The sequence below is a fragment of the Helianthus annuus genome, chromosome 1 (genome assembly GCF_002127325.2).
Source record: "Helianthus annuus cultivar XRQ/B chromosome 1, HanXRQr2.0-SUNRISE, whole genome shotgun sequence".
Taxonomy (NCBI): Eukaryota; Viridiplantae; Streptophyta; class Magnoliopsida; order Asterales; family Asteraceae; genus Helianthus; species Helianthus annuus.
In genome coordinates, this window is record NC_035433.2 from 110,346,849 (window position 1) to 110,369,372 (window position 22,524).

The window sequence follows — 22,524 nt, forward strand, 5'->3', positions numbered from 1 at the left end:
TTTGTTTAAAATGAGTAATATTTTGAATGTTTTTCCTGCAAGTGGTTCATCAGATCTTAACATTGTTAAAATTATTCTGGATAAATTTGAGGGGGAGTCTGGATAAATAAATTTGTCAAATGTTAAATTTGTGAAATTTATTGTGAGGTAGAGAATGTGCAGGATAGCCAGATTTCAGATCTTGATTCAGAATGATAGAAAGCCAGATTCCGATACTTGAGTAGAATGTGAGCCAGGTTACGATCTTGGTATTGATGATGCTGATGAACTTAAGGAATCAAGAAATCTAATAAAGAGAATTAGAAAGCTTGAGAGCCAGATTGCGATCCTGATTCATTGAAGATCAACATCTGAGGGGGAGTTTATTTGTTCGAGGAGAGTCTGTTGGTGCTGATAAAGTGAAGAGAGAGAGATTTGAGGATGCTTTACAGTGTCAGATATTTCTAAAGAGTTTGAGGGGACTGATAAAGACTGAAGATGCGAAGACTCGACACCAAAGACTTCGTCAACATCCGAGGGGGAGTCTGTTGGTGCATCCGTCTGTCGACCTCGTCTTGTATCGAGTCTTGAATTTAGACAGATAGATCAGGGCACGTATTACGAGAAAATGTCAAAAATAGGCTTAGAGGTAATTCTGCACGAAATTACCATTTGGTAATTCCGTTTGAAACCTAATTTCGCATGAGATGACTCCGTGCGGAATTAGGCAGCCTATAAATACCTTGAGTGCTTTGTCATTTGTAATTTTTTCTGGTTTCTGTGCCGAACTGCTGCCGAAGTGTCGTCTCGCTGTATATCGTTGTCAAATCAATCAAATCGACAGTTAAAATGTATATCTTGCTGAATTGACCTTGATACGTTTGTTTCCGCCTCTCGTATCAAGCATAAACTCTTCTGAATGACTCGTTTGGTTGGTAAAACGATCCTACAGCTAGTAATAAGAAATCTCAGCCCCCCTCTAAGACCATGTCGGAAACTCTTCCTACTTCTGCCAAGGGCTCCTTGTCCAAGCACTTGAAAGTTCTTTGACCGTGCTCTAGCCTTATCTCGGGGCCTCTTCCTGTAATTCTGCTTGAATTTTTGTCTCCTTGTGAGCCACCCATCTTTATTCTGTTTAATATGCCTCTTATCCTCTCCCCCCCCCCTCTTTTTTTCATGGTTGCAGGGGACATTCAATAATCTGGTTGCCATTCCGGCCTCGTTATTGGCTAAGGGGAAATGTCAGGCAGAGAATGTTGTGCCCATTGAAGATGTTGTCGATACTTCCCCTCCTCAAGATTCCGTCCAGAGTAGAACTCATTTTCCTTCTTCCACCCGTGTTCATTCACCCTTGATGCCTTTGTTCGTGGACGGTTGTCCTCCTCCTTATGTTTCTGGTTGGAAGATTACCTCTTCTTCTATTATCAGCACTAGGGAGATCGCCCGGGACTTCATGTCACATGCTCTTCCTCCTTCTCAAAAATTTATGAATGCTGTCTTGGATCTTCAGATCTTCGAGGACCAATACTGCATGGCCATGTGTGACAGCTTCTCCGGGGTCCTGTGATGTTTGAGCGCGCTCAGGTGCTGAAGGGAGAGAAGAAGGATCTGGAAGATCGCTTGAGTCCTCCCAATCTATTGTTGCGCAACTTCAATGTCGTGTTATCAATGCTGAGAGGCTTCTATTAGAGAAAGGGGTGTGTCTCCTTCGTTTCTCTTCTATTGTTAAGTCGCGTTTCTTCTAATTGTTGGTTTTTTGTCGTTTGTGTTGTGCTTTTCCTTGTTATCCCTTTTTTATTAGCACATGGAGATGGTGATGAAGGACAAGGAGAAAGCTTGGAAAGAAGAACGAGCCAGATTGTTGCAGGAGCAGAGGCGATTAAATAGAGATGTTAAGCATTACCAAACTGCTGCCTCGGTTGCTTCCCAGGACGTGGAGACTTTGTATGCTGAATTAGGCATTGTTCAAGATACCAATCAAAAGATTGCCTCCGAACGTCACTAGTTGATTTCTCAAGGATTTGGATGCTTCCTTGCGTGTTTTACCAAGGCTCCGGACTTCAAAGGTTCCCTAGAGAGGGCTTATCAAGCGTATAGAGACGTAGGGTACCAAGCGGGGCTTAAGGATGGATATGCTTTTTCATACGAGGGTCTTGAGCGGAAGAAGACTTCTCACTATAACTCCAAAGCGAAGAAGCAGTTGTCAAAGCTTCTGAAAGAGTTTGATGGCAAGACCACTGCTCTTCTTGAAAAGTTGTCCGCTATCCCTCTCATGTCTCTACAAGAACTCAAGTCTTTGTTTGCATCCATTGGTTCTCCTTCGGACGACTCCTACCCTTGATAAACTTTTTAAACAATATTCGATATTGTTGTAATGCCCCCTAACACTTACTTGATACTTTGTCTTTTGTTGTTTGGATCTGGGCCTTTATGTCGGGGCTCGCTGGAACTCAGTAACCACTGCTACTCTTTACCCTTACTTTTTATTATCCATGTTTGCTTTTAAATGGGTTGTGATACTCTGGTGTATGGATTTTTTTTGCTTTGTCTTTTCTTTCTTGCAGGAGCCATTTGAAGCCAGAGTATGATACCTGCTTTTGAGGAGCCTACGTTGTCCTCGGCGTTGAGATTCTTTGTTAAAGTTGTGTTTTGATTTGTAACTTTAGATGTTGGTTGTAAGTCATATTTTTGGAAGGAATGTTTCCATCTTTATTTTGCTTGTACTGTAGCCTCTTAATTTTGTTCAGTTTGTAGCTTATTTACAAAAGACAATTTGTTCAATTTGTAATTTCTTCTTATGGCAGTAACTTGAGTTTGTCATTTGGACTAGTCGACTTTGTCCTTGCCCCACGGCCGGGCTTTATGACATGTCTTTCTATGTTAGTGTACAAGTTTTTGTAAGGTTCAGGACAGTAGTCACGTCTGTCGTCGTCCATTTCCTTGTTGTTGGGTTATGTTCTGATAGCCTTTTAGGTGTTTGAACGATTATAAACAAGTCATTCATTACCATTATCTGGAGCAACTTTCCAGTTTATACATTGTTCAAAATATACAGTACAAATAAGGGGGGATTCCTATTTCTGTCATTAGCTTCGCAAAATGGGCAGTCTAGCTTTGCCTCCCTGTCTTTTGGTGTTCCCCCGACCTTTTTGCATCTTGGCACGGTTCGCTTATAAGTTGTATTTTATAAGTTGCATCAGATTCCATGTTCTTGGGACCTCCTTGCCTTTAAGCGTTTCCAACTTGCATGCACCCTTTTCGTTTGGCCATGTAATCCTATAAGGTCCCTCCACTTGGGCCCTAGTTTCCCATTGCTATCTTATAGACTGGCATCATTATCTCTTAAGACTAGGTCTCCCGGGACTTGGTTTAGCCTCTTCATCCTTGCATTGTAGTACTTCTCCATTTGCTTCTTGTATCCAGTCTCTCTTATAGCTACGATTTCTAGCCTGTCCTCCAACAAGTTAACAAACTTGACGTTTGTCCTGAGGTCCTGCTCATTTTCAGTGTCTCGTAGCCTCAACCTTGTCATGAGAGAGCCAATTTCCACTGGGATGACGACTTCGGTTCCATATGTGAGACTGAAGGGTGTCTCTCCGTTGGAGGTTTTGTGAGTTGTTTCGTATGCCCACAAGACATATGGTAGTTCTTCCAGCCATCCTTTTTGCTTTCGTCTGAGCCTTCCCTTCATTCCCGCGATAAGGCTTTGATTGGACCTTTCTACTATCCCATTGCTTTGTGCATGAGTAACGGATGTAAAGATTTGCTAGATGTGCATTTGTTCGCACCATGGTTTAAACGGTTTAACAGCAAATTGCACTCCATTGTCACTAATTAGTTCTCATGGAATTTCGAAGCGGTAAACAATGTTGTCCAGGACAAATCTCTTTATCTGCTCGCCTGTGATCTTTGCCAGGGCTTGGCTTCTACCCACTTCGTGAAGTAATCAATGGACACTATTACATATTTCACTCCTCCAGGACCCTCCGGGAAAGGTCCAACAATATCGATGGTCCATTTCTTGAATGTCATGACGTAGAGATCGGGATCATTGGATGTTTATGATAGGTTACCGGGGGCATGCATTTAGCAGTTATCACATTTTCTGATTTCCTCGACAGCACTGTCGTACATGCCATTGTAGGATCGGTTCGTGACCCGAACGAGTCAATCAGAAGAGTTCTAATCTGTTTCAGAGGCGGAAACAAAGAAACAGATGTGGAAAATAGCTTAATTCACTTTAAAATGCCTTGTATATTGATAAGAAACAATTTACAATCGAACGGCACGTCGGCAGCACTTCGGTACCAGAAATCTCAGAATTACAAATGATCTCGCTTGAACTGCTATTTATAGAGTTCTGATTTCACTTGAAAGTGACTGTGAACATTTCAAGCGAAATCACTAATGTTCTGATTTCGCTTGAAAGTGCACATATCTCTTTCAAGCGAAATTACATGCTTTCAAGCGGAATTAGCATTTAAATCCTATTACTTGAACTTCGTGCCCTGATTTAACATATCTAATACAAGACTTGACACAAGACGAAGTCGACAGATGAATGCACCAACAGACTCCCCCTCAGATGTTGACGAGTCTTAAGTGTCGAGTCTTCAACGTCTTCAGTCTTTATCAGTCTTTGGGCTTCCAGATTCTCGATCTGGTTCTTGACTCACTCTAACTCTCTTTTCAGCTAAACTCCCCTTCGAATGATGCTCTATCAATCTCTTGCATCTTCAGGATCAAACTCTTATCTCTAACAGACTCCCCCTCAAAATGTACTGAGATCGTAGTCTGGCTTTTACAGATTCAGGATCGCGACCTGGCTCTATACTCTCAATCAGAATCCAGGCTATCCTGCACATCCTCTACCCAAAACATAAGATTTACAAATTTCACAATTTGACAAACTTTAATCTTATCTTATCATTTGTAGAATCAAATTTTAAAAAAAATTATCATTTTAATAATTCTGATGACCACTTGCAAAAACAACTTTCTCATATAACACATTTTCCAAACCAGTTCGTCATGTTCAGCACACGGAATTTTGAAAATCAGCTTTCCAATATCAGATATCGAAAATCTTTTTGATTTTTTTTTAAATATGCTAAAACACACTGAAACTCTTTTTGGAATTTTGTCATAACAGAAATGAAATGTAGTAAAGAAATATTTACATACAATATTTTTGTGACTTTGCGTAAGAGGATCATATCAGTTTTTTAGACAAATCACCAACACCGCTAAGCTTTAAACATTTTAACTTCTAAACGATTCACCTAGATTGTCAGTATACTGATCCTCTTAAATTTTCACACAAAGTTCAACTGATTCGAGATACGATATTAATGTTTTAAAGACTTAAACTTATTCGCGTATCCCACCACTTGAATATACTCCCGTATCCAGATCCCAATATTCAGTCTTACAGGTGAGTATACCTAGATGATATCTGTAAGGGGTTAAATTGCGAGACCGTGAGAGCTCAGGTCAGAACTTCCGTTCAGCAGAGAGATGACGGTTCGATTTTTGGTGGGTCCCCTTTAGAGGATCTTTTTTACAACAGCACATGATTTGCATTTTGCAATGTTTTATCATTTTTTATTCCGAGGGCAGCGCTATATTTCAAGCAAGCGTAAAGTATTCTCCGGGGACTAGGCCATTGCTTCCGCAAAATCAGAAGTCCCGAGATAATACGCCAGATATCACTAAGCATAAAGACCTAGTATCTCAGAAAGAGGGGTCCTTCAAACAAGATTTTGGGGGTTACCCATATATCCGAGAGATGTTACCCACGATATAAGCAAGTTTGAATTTAGGTTTATATCTCGACACAATCTACTAAATGTGCAAAAACCTACTGGCATATCATCAGTGAGACCGTTTATCACTTTTTGACTTTCCATTTCATTAGCATGCTGTGATAGTCCACTGATGTACTATCATTTCCTCTTTTTGACAACAAAACTCGTTTTTGAATTTTTAATGTTTTTGTCTTTTTTTTTTAATTTTCAAATGTTTTTGGATTTTCAAATGTTTCGGGAAAATTAGTTTTGTTTTAACCACTTGTAGGTTTGGGGATAAAATCATCACTTTGTTTCTTTTAACCACTTTTATGTAGATTACATCAAGTTCAAATTAATGACCTTGATTAATCACTTTGTCAGAACAAACCTCTGTACCACTTGTAAATAGGCACAATCAAAACTTATATGCAGAATGATGCCGATTCCTGCTCCACTCTTACCAACCTGGGAGCTCCGGCAAGTCAGGTGTTTACTCAAACATTATGTCCACCCAAGCCTGACCAGTCTTGGGTGATTTTGGCACACATCTATCCCACCAACATTTTGATTTGTAAAACTCTTTTGCACCTTTTACCTTCCTATCTACATCTTCCCAAAAATATGTTTGACTTTCCCGTTGAAAGCCTTCTCAACATCAAATTCTCCCTTATCAACAAAGAATTGATTTGAGATCTCAACCTTTCCCACTTTCGACTTCAGATTTTCCTTTGACAATGGAGGAAAATTTTCATCGTTCATCACAGGAACAAAATTCTCAATCTTTTTCTCAACAAATGACTCCTCTGATTTTATGGAATCAGATTCATTGTCAGAACTGCTTTCAGCTTTTACAACCCACTTTTGCTTGTTTAAATCACCTCTTCTTTTATAAAAACGTTTTGAACTTTCACCTTTTTCAGAACTAGAATTTTCAAACATTTTATCTTTTTTTCAAAAATAGTTTTGTCTTATCAACAAATTTTCTTCTCGAATTAAAGTTTGAAGAAACTCCCTGTTCTTGGTAGTTGGACTTGGGGCAATTCCAAGCTATGTGTCCAACTTCTTGGCATTTGAAACAGGTTCTTCTATCAACTCTTTGAGCAAACTTTCTCACATTCTTCTTTACTTCAGCAAGAAACTCTTGATTTGACTGCTTCCAGAACGGTTTCTTCTGTTCTTCATCACAGCTTCCACCTGCAACAAATTTTGTATTTGGTTTATAAGTTTTCTTATTTTTATAATTTTCTGGTGAACTGAAACCAAGACCTTTCTTTTTGAAATTACCATTATGATTTGGTTTCTTTTGAAAACCATAACCACAATTATAACCCATTTTCTTGTTTATCTTTTGTTTGATTCTTGAAGTGTAAGGTTTAGGTTTTTCAGAAAGATTTAAATATTTTATTTCAGAAATATTAATTTCTGTCAGTTGGAAAACCTGTTTAATCATTTCAGGTTTTTACACTTCTTATTGGGAATTCTTCATCAGAAAATAATTTGTCTGAATTATTCAAGGTATATGCAACCTTAAACATTTTATCATTCAAATTAGATTTTGATAGTAAAAATTCCTTATTGTAAACCCTCTTGACCGGCGAACTCGGACTCTTCTCAGACGAACTCGAACTATCTGACTTAGACTCCGACTTTAACCCTTCATCCATATCCAACACCTGATCGACAACTTTCTTTACTAACTCAGACTCATGATCAGTGTCAGACGCTGTGAATGTGACATCAATATTGTCTGGTAATTCATCAGTGATTTCAGACTTTAACTTGATGTTGAGAGCCTTATTAACACGTTCCTCATTTGGATTTCTGGGAGAATAACTTTCAAAGATTTGGGGGCGGACATCTGTTATACTTGACACTTGGTTTCTTACCAGTATCAGTATCTTCAGTCTTTTCCTTCTTGAAAGCCTCAAGACCTGCAACAGTAGGATAAACACGATCAGTCAAATAATCACAAGTAGTATAACTCAACAGTAATCGTTTAATCCTTTCACTCTCAATCTTCTCAAGTTCCAACTCCTGCTACAGCTTAGCACAGTCTTCAATATATTCATTGATGACGCTCTGCTTTGTCATTAATGTCGCGCTCATTTTTTCCATTGCTTTTTCAATTTCTGAATTCGTCTTTTTCAGACTATCAACTGTCCTATTCAGCACATCGTACGACTCCTTCACATACTTCACATCAGACAGTAAATCTTCTTTAATCTTCTCTAATTCAGCAATCTTCTTATCTTTTTCCTCACAAACTTCGCAAAATTCTGAACATTTCAAACATGGTTTTTCAACTTCAACCACTTTTTCAACTATCTTTTCAACCTCGACAGTCTTCTCAATTTCAACGAGTTTCTCAACCTCAACAATTTTTTCTATTTCAACAACTTTTTCGACTTCAACTGTTTTTTCCACCACTTTCTCCACTTCAATAATTTTCTCTACTATTTTCTCACTTGCTGGTTCAACATTTGCTTCTCCAGCTTCTGTCTTTGCCTTTTCATCAGCGAGTAATTTTGCTGCTTCCAGCTCTCTCCTCAATCTGGCAATCTTCTTCTGATTCAGCATCTCCATTTTATCTGCAACAAAAAAAATTGAAACTATCAGGATCAATACCATTTCTAGCTTTGTTAAGATATTCTTCCTCATCATCAGTATCAACATCACTCCCTAGATCTGGAAAAATCGGGATTCTTTTCTGACTAGCTTCATCTTCCAGAACTCGGGCAACTAGAGCTGAACCAGGTATGTATTTGTCCCAACTAAAACCCTCTGCAACCTTTTCATCATCTTGATGAATGATTAAAGCTTTCTTCTTTCCATTGTCAATGGCATTAGACGATGATGGTTGTTGCTCAATCTGATGAAAAATTGATTTCTGATAATAATTGCTCTTTTCTTGATTCCCGGTTGCTTCTTGATTTATACACTCTTGTTTAAAATGACCCTTTCCTTTACAACGGAAACAAGTCACTTTTGATTTGTCAAATCCTAAAGCAGAATTTGCCAGATCACGAAAACCATCTCTGCCAGTGATTTGTTGAAATTTTTCAGCTCTCCTACAAGAACTAACCAAACACCACTTCACATCCATCAATTCAAGTTCCTCGGCATCAATTTGGTCATAATCTTCTTTTGTAAGCATCGGATTACCAATTCTTCCTGCAACTAAGCTTTCATACGACTCTAACATGGCGACAAGAGATGCCATGTGTTGCTTATCCATTTCAGGAGACAAATTTTGACCATTTTGAATGTTCAAAGTCACATTGCATTGAAGATTTGTAGAATTCTGCTGTTGAGGACTTGATGTTGTGCTATTTGGATCAAAACTTGAAAATGATGAAGAATATCCACCACTATGAGTTGTAGTGCTAACATTCGGACTGGACGAACCATCAGCACTAAAAGCAGTATTAATCTTTGGACTTTGGCTGGGGGTAGCCTCAAACTTGTTCACTCGGTAATACAGACTGACATCATGTTTAGCATTTGGATTTGTCATGATAGCCGTTTTCTGGATATCCAGCTCATGCTCCTCAATTCTCTGAATAAATTGTGCCAAATTCATATCCTGGGACTTCCTCATGTGTTTCAAAATCATCAAATAAGTTCCCCACTTCTGCTGTGGTAGTGCTTCAGCAAGTTTATCAACCCATTCATCATCATCTTTCTTAATGTCCAATCTTCCCATTTCCAATACCAGATGACAGTATCTATCAATTGCCTGCTTTGTTGTTTCATGATCAAAAGCTGCAAACATATCGAACGATTTCTTCAATAACGCCTTTTTGTTTTTGATCATATCTGCACTTCCTTTGAATTTCTGAATTAGTGCTTCCCAAATCGACCTAGCTGAACCATTATGTTGGAGCAAAATGAAGATATCTTCTTTAATCGCTTGTTGAAGAATATTGATCATTATTTTCTCACTTGTAAATTTCAATTTGTCACTCTCTGAATAATCACAAATAGCTTTTTCAATCCCACGTTCATTCTTTGGTTTCTCATAATCTTTCAATAATGAACACCATGCGTCAAATTTATAGGCTTGTACCCAGTTCTCAAATCGATTTTTCCATCCCTGAAAGTCTAAAATGTACATGAGTTTTGACGGTTTCTGATAAGTTCCGGTCTCATTTTCATTGCACACAGTTTCAGCAGCTGTAACGGGTGCAACGGGTGTAGCGAACGCATTGTCGAATTCCTCAGCCATGTTTCGGTAAATTTTTCACAAAATCACAGATTCAAGCGAAATGTCAATTCAAGCGAGATTACACTTTGAAGCGGAATAGCTGTTTGGAGCGAAATAACTAATTTCGCTTCGAACGTCTCAAGCGAAATCACAAGTTGAAGCGGAATCAAGTATACTATTCAAGCGGAATAACCAGTTTCAAGCGGAATCAGGTAGTTTCAAGCGAAACCACACCAACTTTCAAGCAGAATTACACCCTGAAGCGGAATTAGGTGTAATTTTCAAGCGAAATAACGATTTCAAGCGGAATCAAGATACTGATTTCGTTTGAAATGCTGCTGACGTCACAAGTCCGATATGATTTTCAAGCGGAATTAGGTAAATCTACCAGTTTTAATTCGAATTAGAGTCCAGTACTTTCGAGGATTAGTTAAAACACTGTTTCGCACTTAATATGCAAAATTCAAACCATTTTGTCCGTAAAAACTTGTTCAATTTTATAAAGAAGGTGTAGAAGTAAGAAATTTCAACTGTTTTGGCAAGAACTCTTCTTCTTGGGCTCTGATACCACTTGTAGGATCGGTTTGTGACCTGAACGAGTCAATCAGAAGAGTTCTAATCTGTTTCAGAGGCAGAAACAAAGAAACAGATGTGGAAAACAGCTTAATTCACTTTAAAATGCCTTGTATATTGATAAGAAACAGTTTACAATCGAACGGCACGTCGGCAGCACTTCGGTACCGGAAATCTCAGAATTACAAATGATCTCACTTGAACTGCTATTTATAGAGTTCTGATTTCTCTTGAAAGTGACTGTGAACATTTCAAGCGAAATCACTAATGTTCTGATTTCGCTTGAAAGTGCACATATCTCTTTCAAGCGAAATTACATGCTTTCAAGCGGAATTAGCATTTAAATCCTATTACTCGAACTTCGTGCCCTGATTTAACATATCTAATACTAGACTTGATACAAGACGAAGTCGACAGATGAATGCACCAACAGCCATTCTAATAAAACCTTGCATTCATTGCTTTTGCTACCACCATTTTGGATCTCGAGTGCAGGTGTGCGTGAAGTGCAATATGATTTTACTAATATTTTGAGCCCATTTTATGCATTAGTCAAGTTTTAAATTTATGAAACACGATATTGTACTAACACTAAACACACACTTGGGCAAGTGCACCCATCGTGAGTGTAGTATAGCGTTGGTAAGAGTCCGAGGTCGTCCAAGGACACAAGAGCTTTTAATACCGGTTTATCCTCAACGTCTAATCGATCTAAATTTTTTGAGAAATGTTTTGAGACATGAAAATAAAACTAAAAATGAAAAGATAAATAAAATGAAAAACAAATAGACAAGATAGATTCACTTGGATCCAACTCATCTTTAATGTATCCTTTAATGATTTTTGCACTTTCGGACTTTTTAAGAGATTAACTTAGTTATAGTAGTAGGCCCCTCTTTTGAAGGTGACGTTACCCTAAACCCAGTGGTTTGAGTCAGCAAGGATACAATCCCAAAGGGTCGGAATATTGAAAGACAATTAAGTTAGTTATTAATGCGAAAAGTGGTAGGCCCCTCTTTTGAAGGTGACATTACCCTCGGCTAAGTGGTTTGAGTCAGCAAGGATACAATCCCAAGAAGCCGGTTTAAAGTATTAATAGTAGTTTACATATGAGGGGTTCAAGCTATTCGCATCCCCACCATCCAATACCATTGGGCATTGAAGGAGTTCCTAGTAAGCTTGAACCAAGTCCTCGCAGGTTCTATACACTGAACTAGATAAGAACTTTACCAAACCACCCTCCTAACCCCCTTCCAGGTAGTTAACGCGCTTTATATAGACCGTCAAGACACGAATGAGCAAATCAATGACATCATGAAGAAATGGTAAAGAAAATTCACTTTCAACATAAGAAACTAGTTATTAAAGTCATTAATACAAACCCAATTAAAAAGTGTCGAAAGATTAAAAATCAAAAGTAATACATTAAAGACTTGTCTTCACCAAGTGATGTAAGAGTTTAGCCAAACATGGCCTTTGATTGACAAGAACTCTTACGATAAATCTTGGATCCCGAGACTACTACACACACTAAAGATGGATGATGGATGATGGTGGTGGGTGTTGGTGTTGTAGTGGTGGTGGAGTGGTGGCAAAGTGGGAGAGAAGTGGTTTGCCAAGGGATGCCTTTGAAGTGAACCAAGCACCCCTATTTATAGTCTGAACAGAGTCCTGACCATCCTTTTCTCTTCCATCATTAATTGTAATTGTCAGCAGGGGGCCCAACACGACCCCGTGTCTTCTAGGCACGGCCCCGTGGTCAACTCTTTGCTGTACTATCAAGATTCTGCAACTCTAAGAGTTGACCACACCCTGTGGAGAGCTGGGCACGGCCCCGTGGTAGGCATAGAAGCTTCTGCAGGTTTGTCTTGTTGTGCAGGGCCTAACCACACCCCATGCCCAGCTGGGCACGGCCCCGTGGTCAGGTTCTGTTTCTTGTTTTTGCTTGGGAGATGCTGCCGAGGGGTCGGGCATGTCATTTTATTCCTTCTTCTTGTATTTATGTTGGTTTTGGCTGCTTATTTGTTCCTTTTGTTCTTTTAAGCTCGTTTAATCCTGTAAATTCAAAAGGAAGAAAGAAACGCGCTTTTTCCAACATTAGTACTAAAAAAAGGTTAGTTTTATGCCTCATTTGATGTAATTTATATGTTCCATTTTGCACACATCAAGTGCATTCCACATATTCCTTCGTACATCTCTTGGATTACGTACCTTGCTTCCACCGCGTCTACACATTTCAATTATGGTCCCAAATATGATCTCCGGAAGAGTTGGCCATAAATGACCTCATACTGAAGTGCCTTCACTCTTATTTTTCTGGCCAGTATTTCATCTTCAGGGAGTGTTCCTTCTACTAAGAACTTAACAATCGGAGTCATCCATGACTCTCTTCATCCTTCTACTGAGGACACTTACTTGTACGTGATGACGGTGAGGTCAGGACTTCCACCTTGACTTCTTTGGCCAAGTGGTCGAAAGCCACTGAAGCCAGTTTGCTCAGAGCATCTGCTTTTCTGTTCCTGCCCCGGGGGACATGATTTGGCTTGAAGGAAAGTGATGGCATTATCTTTAGCATCATATTCCCCATTGTATTGTTTGACTACCAGTTGTGAATCTGAATGGGCTTCAATATTTCTTGCTTTCATCTTTTTGGCTAGTCTGAGGCCCGCTAGGAGGGCCTCATATTCAGCTTTGTTGTATGTATTTTCAAAATCTAATCTGATTGCATAGGTCAGCTCAATGCCCTCCGGGCTGGTCAGAGTGATATCCACACCATTGCCTTCCTCGCTGGAAACTCCATCAGTGTGCAGCTTCCATATTGCTGCTTCCTCTTCTTCTTCTCCTTCTCCTCCAGCCCTTTCCATTTGAGGAGTTCTCTTTCCTCTTCCTCCAATAATTCCGCCAGGAATTCTGTGTGGATATGTCCCTTCGTGGTCGTTCTTGTTTTGTGCTCAATTGCATATTGCCCCAGTTCCACTGCCCATTTGGTAAGTCGGCCTAAAAGCTCTAGTCATCTCAGGACCTTTTGAAGTGGTTGATCTGTGAGTAGTATAACCTTGTGTGCTTAAAAGTATCTTCTATGTTTCCTGGATGCAAACACTTTCATCCGGCCCTTTAAGCGTACTGCAGATGAAATAGATTGGTATCTATTTATCTTATCTTTTGAACAACATTACAAAGTTGATAGTTGTCTTGGATGTTAATAAGTATAATAGGAGGTCCTCTCCTGGTGTGGGTGTAGCGAGGATCGGTAAGTTGCAAATAAGCTTTTTCATTTCTTGAAAAGCTGTTCCGGCCTCCTAGTCCCATTGAAACTTACTTGTTTGCATGCATTCCTTTAGTACCTTCTTGAACGGGGGGGTTTTGTCAACCACTTTTAACAAGAAACAATTGAATGCGATTAACCTCCCTTTCAGCTGTTGGATGTCTTTGAGGGACCTTGGAGATCTCATTTCGACCACTGCTTGTGTTTTTTCCAGGTTGGCCTTAATTCCTCCCCTGGTCGCGATCACGCCCAAGAACTTACCTTCTTCTAACTCGAAGTAACATTTCCCCAGGTTCAGTTTCATGTTTATTCCTTGCATTGTTCGAATTGTTTTCGCTATGCCTTCGACGTCATGGTTTCTGTAAGGATTTTAATCACAATATCTTCTACGTAGACTTCCAATTTCCGTTCCATCTGGTCTTGAACAATGTATTCATGAACCTTTGGTAGGTTGCTCCTACATTCTTGAACATGAACGAAATTTTTGTGTAGCAAAAGACTCCCTCATCTGTTATGAATGTCATGTTTTTCTCGTCCTCCAGGGACATCTGAATTTGGTGATATCCTTTGTATGCGTCCAGGAAGCACTTTAGCGGGTATAGGCCAAGGAATCTATTTGAACATCGATCTCAGGTAGGAGGTCGCAGTCTTTGGGGCACGCCTTGTTGAGGCCTTTGTAGTCTACACACATTCTCCATACCCTGTCTTTTTTAGCCACCATTACCGGATTTGAAATCCATGTAGGATATCGTACTTCCTTCACTATGCCTGCCCTCAAAAGCTTCCTTGTCTCTTCACATGCGGCCCTTCTCTTCTCTGGCCCCATACTCCTCTTTTTCTGCTTGACTGGTTTCATCCACCCGTGAGTGTTGAGTTGGTGCTCTATTAATCTTCGAGGTATGCCACACATGTCGTTGTGCTGGAACACGAAGACGTCTTTGTTGAAGAGCAACATCTCCTTGAGGGTGCTCTTGTACTTATCACTAAGGTGTGCACCTACTCGTATGGTTTGCTTTGTGAATCTTTCATTTAGGACCCATTCTTCTACCCCTTCCTCCTTGGATTCCTTCTTTGTCCCCCTTCTAAGACTAAGGATACTACTTCATAGGAGGATTTTACCCAGGCCAGCCCTCTGGGTGTTTGGAAAACTAGGGCTCCGTGAGGAGTTGAGGCTTGTGCCTGGAGGTCTCCAGTGCTTGTCCTCCCCAGTATGGCATTGTATTTTGAGGGTGCCCTTATTACTGAAAATACCAGCTCTTTGGTTCTAACTCTGTCACCTACTCCTACCGTGAACAGGAGCCTTATCTTTTCCAAGGGGTGGGAGATACAGTTGTTGAAAACAACGAGGGGCATGGAGTCTTCCTCCAGCTTGTCCCTTATATCCCTGTCAAACCTTAGGAAATGGTTTTCGTATATTACTTCTACCCCACTCCCACCGTCTACATGTATTTGTGCTACCATGTGTCCCGCTATCCTGGCTGAAATGTTAAGTGGGAGCCTTTAGATCTCGTGCATCTCTAGATGAGGTATGAGTATAGGTGCTTTTATGTAGTCTGGTGATCCAGTACTCTAGCCTTAACGCTCCGGGTGGAGGTATATTCGTCTCTTCGCCTGATAATGTCTACAAAGCCTCTCTCTGGCTCCTCAGGCTTCACATCCTTCCCTTTTTGTCTCCCCCTTCCTTTATTTTTTCTCTTATCAAATGGGGCAATTTCCTTGTCCTTACCGCCAGTTTGATTTCTCTTTTTAATTACATGCAATTGTATGTTTTATGACTGCATCCCTTGTGGAATTCACAATTTTCATTTGGGTAAGCCTTTTTCCCGGGTTTGATAGGAGAGGGCCTTGGAAAAGAGTTCTTGACTTTTTCTGTTGCAAGTATTTTGCTTGGCCTCTTGGTGAGGGGTGTGAAGGTGTCATAATAGGGAGCTGGTCCCCTTCCCCTAGGCTTATAGGGGAGAAGGTTGGTCGAGACCTGTCAGGTTGCAATTTATCGTAGTAGGGCTTTTTAGGGTAAGGATTACCTTTGTCTTGAGATCGAGAGGTGATGTTGGGCCTCTGGGATCCAGTATCTAGCTCCTTGGCCTTGCTGCTAGTGTCCTTCCCCTTGATGAAGGCCCAAACCTTGTCAATCAGACCATCAAAGGTCTCGGGGAATTCCTCGCCCAACTTCTCGCAAAGTTGTATATGTTTTAGCCCATTGATGAGGTTGCTTATCTTCATTACCTCCGGGACCCCTTCGATGTTCATGCTCTCCTTAATGAACCTTTCCATGTCCTGGTCCACATGTTCTCTATCTCTTTGATGGATGTGCATGATCTCGTTTGGTTTCTTAATCACCCTATTTTGCTGGTTGAAGTTTCTCGGGAAGTTTTCACACAGGTCCTCATAACTATCTATGCTCCCAACCAGGAAGTTGTCAAACTAGAGACAGGCTCCCTCGGTCAGGGTCTGCACAAACATGTGGCACCATGTAGGCATGGACCATCTGCCTACCTGACTGGCTCCCCTGAAGGCATGTAGATGGTCCTCAGGGTCTTTGGTTTCGTCGTACCTATCCACATTGCTTGGAGGCTTGAGTTTTGGTGGTAGCGGCGCTTCGGCTATTCGTCTAGTAAACTTAGATACCTCTGCAAGGTCCTTAGGCAAATAGGGTTTGTCCAAAGCATCACCACCTTTGCTCTCGTCATGCTTACGGTCCCTCCTGTCTTTGTCGTCTTCCTTTTCCTCCGTCATGACAGTTTTCTCTTCCTGTGTCATCTGCTTAAACACAGCCATGAAGGTAGCCAAAGGGTCTGCGTTGGTCTCCTCATCACGAGAAGAGGTATTACCCTCCCTCTAGGGTGTGTCAAAGATGAGTCTTGATCTAAGACTTTCTAACTTTTCCATTTTTTCAAGATCGTCAAGTTGTCTACGTAACTCATCCTTATGCTTTGATACAAACTCGGGGGTTATGTTGGTCTTTTTTGTTGACAGTGGTTCCGAATCCGTGATGTTCTCAAACCCATCAATGACATCTTCTACTGAGACTTGTTTCTTAATCGTCTGAGTGATCTTTGAGATCTTAGTGTTGGTAGGGGTGGTGTTGTCACCTTGCAGGATTGGTTCTAGTGAAAGACCTTTTTGAACGGGAGTGTTCTTGTTTGGATACTTTTGCTAACAAAGGTCCCAGGGATGGCACCAATGTCGAATCCCCTACTTGGTTGGACCGGTTTGTGGAGACTCGTCAACGTCCAAAAGGAGTCTTTGAGATGATCTACACAAGAGAATATCGTTAGCCTCGTCACGGAGGACCTCGGAGGGGAGTCCGTGACCAAGCTCCGACGTGAGAGTAAGTAAACTTGCTAGAGAAGAAACAATATTCCAGCACGACGATCTGACCAGAATAAATGGTGTGAACTCTAGGTTACGAGTATTCAATGAACCCAAAGAGAATGTTTCATATTTAATACCTCCAGTGTATGTATGAATGATGGTTGAGAGCTTACCTCCTTTGATCGTCTCCTTGGCTTATATATCGAACCTCGTACTTATCGGGTGGTCCATATCCCGTAGAGATCTAACAGTCTTTTAATGAACACAGAGAAGATCCTCTCTTTTCAGCCCTTTGATATCTGTGTGGATAGGAGAGGATCTTAACATTTACTGTAAGTTGTACTTACCTCGTACTGTCGCCGGAAATCCACACTCTCTCTCCTGGTCAGGCATTAAATGTCGTTGACAGACTCAGTCTTTGGTCTTGTGATCGGAGCAGTTGATTTGAGGTGATGAACCTTCAGACCATTACAAGACGCTTCCTCTTTCGAGGCCCAATTCTTGTGTGAGGCATAATGGGCTTCATGCTCTTTTCCGTCGGGAGCCCAGATGAGAAGTCCAGACGAGGGGCCCAATCAGGAGCCCTCGTCGACAGGTGTAATATCTACGAGGACAAATTAAATAAAAAGTGTACTCTATAGAAATACTTTGTACCGATCAAATAATTTTAGTGGTTATAATTACTGTAATGAAAATTAACTAAAAGTTAATAAGAGGTGTGAGGGGTAAAATAGGGAATCCACCCTTGTTAACTTATTCATCTAAATCTACTTTTCTAAATTTAAATAACTTGTATATAAGTATATAACAAATATATATATATATATAAGTATATAACAATATTCTGACTAAAAAATTTATACCATATAAATTGGGAAGTCTTTTCTCTTAAATACGAGCATATATGTTTTCTTTCAGAAAAATGTTAATGTATTGTAACATATGGTTTGGTTATCCTCTTTAAATGTTACATGTGTGTTATATCATTTTGTAATATATGGTATGTATAACGCATTTATATGATATGGTATGTATAACGCATTTACACAGTGCAGATATTTGTTTATGTTATGGTTATCACTTATCACTACATGGTGTGGTTATCCAAAAAGTGGTCCCCTAACAAAGTGAAAATTACTACGGAGTGGTGTGTTCCCTTGTTAGGCTATACGGTATGGGGGTCGGCCCCGGGCCGTCGCGGGTCGGCGACGGTCCAAACACCGTGCCGCCCCCATCCCGTCCCGTCCCCAACGTCCATTTTCAGCCGGTCTCGACGAAGCAAAAGGTGGTGGGGCCCTCCATATGACCGTTTGAAATTATAATAAAAAAAAAAAAACTAACGGCTAGTTTTTAAATATATACCCATTTCAATACCATTTTTATAAATACTCACACACTTAACCCCTATTTTCACCACTTTTCACCCAATACCACCCCATCTCTCTCACATTTTATAAACCACTCATTTCTTTTTATAAAAAGTCTTCATATTTTGCATCATTTTTTACCCGCTTCCACACCATTTCTCGCTAAAAAAATATCATGGCTTCACCCGTTTCTTCAATTTCCTCAATTTCATCAATGTCTTCATCGTCTTCGTCCGAGTGGTATTCATCATCTTCGGAAGAGGATGTTATTATGCACAACATGATTATGAACGCGGCTCAAGTGTTCATGTCGGCCGCTGAAGGGTCGTCCCAACCGCTAACCAGACGAGCAAAATATAATCGAGACCAAGAAGGTATTTTAATTTTTTTTGTATGTTTTAAAATGTATGTTTTTTTTGTATGTTTTAAAATGTATGTTTTAATTAGTTTCATTTATTTTTTGTTCTAAATTTATAGCCGGCCACGATAAACTAGTTGCCGATTATTTTGCCGACGAACCCGTGTACCCAGCCGAGATTTTTCGACGTCGTTTCCGCATGAGTCGTCAACTGTTCTTACGTATTGCAGGCGACATGGCACAGTCTGATCCGTTTTTTACATTGCGAAACGATGCTAGAGGGCAAAGGGGGTTCAGCAATTTACAAAAATGTACGTCGGCCATTCGCCAACTTGCGTACGGTTACGCACCAGATGCATTAGACGAGTACATTAGGATGTCTGACAGAACCGCACGGCGTTGTTTGTACAAGTTTTGCCAATGGGTTGTCAAATTGTATAGCAAGCGATACCTGCGGAAACCGAACGCAAACGACGTACAAAAATTATATCAGGCACACGAACAGAGACATGGTTTCCCAGGAATGCTCGGGAGCATTGATTGCATGCACTGGCAGTGGCAGAGTTGCCCGGTTGCATGGCAAGGTCAGTATACTAGGGGAGATCAGGGACATCCGACTATCATTCTAGAGGCTGTTGCGTCACAGGATCTCTGGATATGGCATGCTTTTTTCGGTCTACCCGGGTCACTCAACGACCTCAACATCATTTACCAGTCCCAGATTTTTGATGATGTAGTGGCGGGTACAGGTCCAGACACAAGCTTTACGGTTTCAGGGGTGGAGTACAGGCGAGGTTACTACCTAGCCGATGGGATATACCCAACGTACTCGACAATCGTTAAAACTGTCCCGCACCCGACCGACGACAAAAGGAAAAAGTTTGCAAAGTTTCAAGAGGGCGCAAGAAAAGATATTGAACGGGCTTTTGGTGTTCTACAAAAAAAATGGCACATCATTTCTATTCCAGCACGTTCGCAAACACCAAGGAGGTTACGACACATTATGTACGCTTGTATCATCCTTCATAACATGATCATTGAAGACGAAGGGAGAGCGATATGCGATTACGACGAAAACGCGTCTACTGGAAATTCTGTTCCAGTTAGTGACCAAGAACAAGATTTGAACGCCTTCGCTCTACGTAACGAGTTCACACATCACAACCTACAAGCGGACTTGGTGGAGCATATTTGGAACAACGCTGGAAACGAACCCGCCCACCACATGGAAGACGACGACTAGTAGCTTATTTTAGTATGTTAGGATATTTGTACGTTTTTTTTTTAACTTTAGGTTTTTAAGTTTATGTTTTTTTTAGTTTATTTTTTTTAAGTTTAATTTTTTTTATGTTTATGTAATGTTTTATAATATTAATTAAAATATTTTATTACTTTATTTGTTAAATGTTTAAAAAAAGATGGAGATTTAAAAAAAAATATATATATAAAAGTGGTGGAGGATGATGACTAGGACCATCCTCCCATGCCCCCTAGTTTTGGAGGATGATCCATCCTTGGAAGGACTATGATGTGGCGCCTACGTGGCGGATCATCCTCCAAGGATGGTCCATCACCATACCATGTAGTCTTATTACTAAATGCACCCATGTGCTTAAGCATGGTATTGATTGCATTGAGACGTACTTGCAACAAAAAGCATTTAATTCTCTATTCTTTTTTTTTACGTCAACAATGATAGATATCAAACGGCTAGCGGGAAACTAGCGAAAAAACCCGATACAAAGCCAAAGAAAACCAAAAAACCAAGCGAAACTACAAAGCCATTACAACTTAAAAGTAGTCAGGAAAGTTGTTAGTTGTTCGTTGTTATAACGTTAAAAATAGCAACGCCAGTTACGAGAAATTCATCAGTATTGGTTTAATTTATTCATTACAGTATTGGTGTGGTACCAACATTTGATACAACAACCAAAACACAAAAAACAAAAAAAAAAAGACATAATATACTTGGATAGATATCAACATCTATTTTACATCGTTCAAAAATCAAAAACCGAATATCAATATAACAGTTCTGATAGTACTGATACTAATGTTGTTCAGGCGGAATCGACGTGCTATTGATATTGTTGGGACGGAGTCGGTTGGGTTCGTCATGGGACCGAATATCAGTAACACTGATAGTACCGATATATAAAAAAGGTACTATTTGCGAAAACAACTCCGCTTTTGCGAAATTTATAGCAGAAACCATAACAACGAATACTGGTACCGCTACCGGTTCTGACGATACCAATACCGTTACCGATGACATTATCGATTTGGTTCGTCATGACATCAACACTTATTTCCAACAAAATTTATACCTGAACAAACTTTTAGTAAAATTTATATCAAAATGTAAATACAAATTAAAATTTCGCAATTACATATTTAGAATTCTATAAAACATTATATATCAAAAGTTATAAAAAACAAAATTGCATTAAAGAAACTAGATAATCAATCATATTTAACCGGTTCGGTTTTGAATAAAACTTATGGAAAAATGTAGACAAAATTACATACGTCGCAAAGTCGGGTTTGGTTAAAAAGTCTACACTCCTAAAAAGTGTGAGAAATCGTAGTAGGCATTTTGTTTTAAATTTATGCATTATGTTTTAGATTCTTTTGGCACGGTATTATATAAAAAACACGAAATTTAACAATTTAAATATAATGAAATATACTATTGGCATGAAATTTAAAACAATAGATGAACTTTCTTAGCAATGCGTGTTACTTTTCATGCTTAGAATACATTTCATTGTATTTTAAATTGTTACAATTTGTGTTTTTCTATGTAATGCAATGTTAAAAGAATCTAAAACACCATGTAAAAAAATTTAAACAAAATAACTACATAGACTTCTTAAACTTTTTAGGAGTTTTGAACTTTGTGACCAACTCTGACTCTATATATATGTCTGTGTATATATATATATAATGGAAGTATTTTGAGAAAACGCTTCAATTGAGAAAAATTTAGGAAACTCTAAACTCCCGACATTTTTGCTTTTAAAAAACCACACATGTAATATACATGTTTTTAAGAGTTTTGAGCAAAAAAAAAAACGCCGACCAGATATTTTTATAAAAAATAAACAAGTTTTGCACAACGCGACTGTAACATATGTTACACAAAAACTTGATTATTTAAAAAAAATCTGGTCGGCGTTTTTTTTTTTTTAATTTTTTTGCTCAAAACCCTTAAAACATGTATATTACATGTGTGATTTTTTTCAAAAAAAAAATAAAATATTGGATGGTTAGAGTTTACTAGATTTTCTCAATTAAAAGAGTTTTTTATATATCATTTCCCTTATATATTCTTTCCATATATATATATATATATATATATATATATATATATATATATATATATATATATATGGAGGTTCATTTGAGAAGAATTTTCTTAAAAGAAGAAAAAATAAATTAATCTAGACCATATATTTTTTTATCAATGGTTGTGAATCAATATATCATTTTTGTCAACTTTTAATTAATGTTTTAATTATTAAGGGTAGTATAGACATTTTGATGTAGAATATTAATAAATATTTTGAAGAGTTACTTAATTCTTATTAATGCAACCATAAATTTTTCCTTCACCATCATTAATATATTGGCTCATACACAAATTTTATTAGATGTGACAAAATTATTTAAAA